Below are 559 nucleotides of genomic sequence, written 5' to 3' on the forward strand. Positions count from 1 at the left end.
CTGTAGCTGTAACAATAATATATAACATATAGTATTAACAAGAACCACCAGCAGGCCCTGGTAAATTATACTTATTACAAACTGGTCTAACTCTAGCTATAGTTTTAAAATATTATTGGAACATTAGTAGCCCTAATAACTTAATTATTACTTAACTGCCACGACCAAGACGTAATCACAACTGTCTGTCTTTCATCAGTTGGCTGCAGCTGCAAGGGCAGAGTGACACATCATCCCATAGTAGTCTGACAATCCAGATGCTGATCAGAGCTCAAATTGTCAAAACTGTGTTAATGCTTAGAGAAGTCATTCCCGATTAAGACTTTATAACACTATTTATTTTATCACACTGAAAGGATATCAAGATTATTTGTTCTGTGTTCTTTTTCACTATTTCTGTGATTTGCGTGAGTAAAATATTTGATTACATCCAGTAGACCTCAGTGTTCTGCTTCTTTGTGCATCATTATATTTTGTCCTGCACTACAGAATCATACTGTGTTGTTACGCTGCCCCCATGTATCTCAATACAAAATCAGTAAAGAGACATGCACCAATA

Source organism: Lepisosteus oculatus, chromosome 3 (assembly GCF_040954835.1).
Source record: "Lepisosteus oculatus isolate fLepOcu1 chromosome 3, fLepOcu1.hap2, whole genome shotgun sequence".
NCBI lineage: Eukaryota > Metazoa > Chordata > Actinopteri > Semionotiformes > Lepisosteidae > Lepisosteus > Lepisosteus oculatus.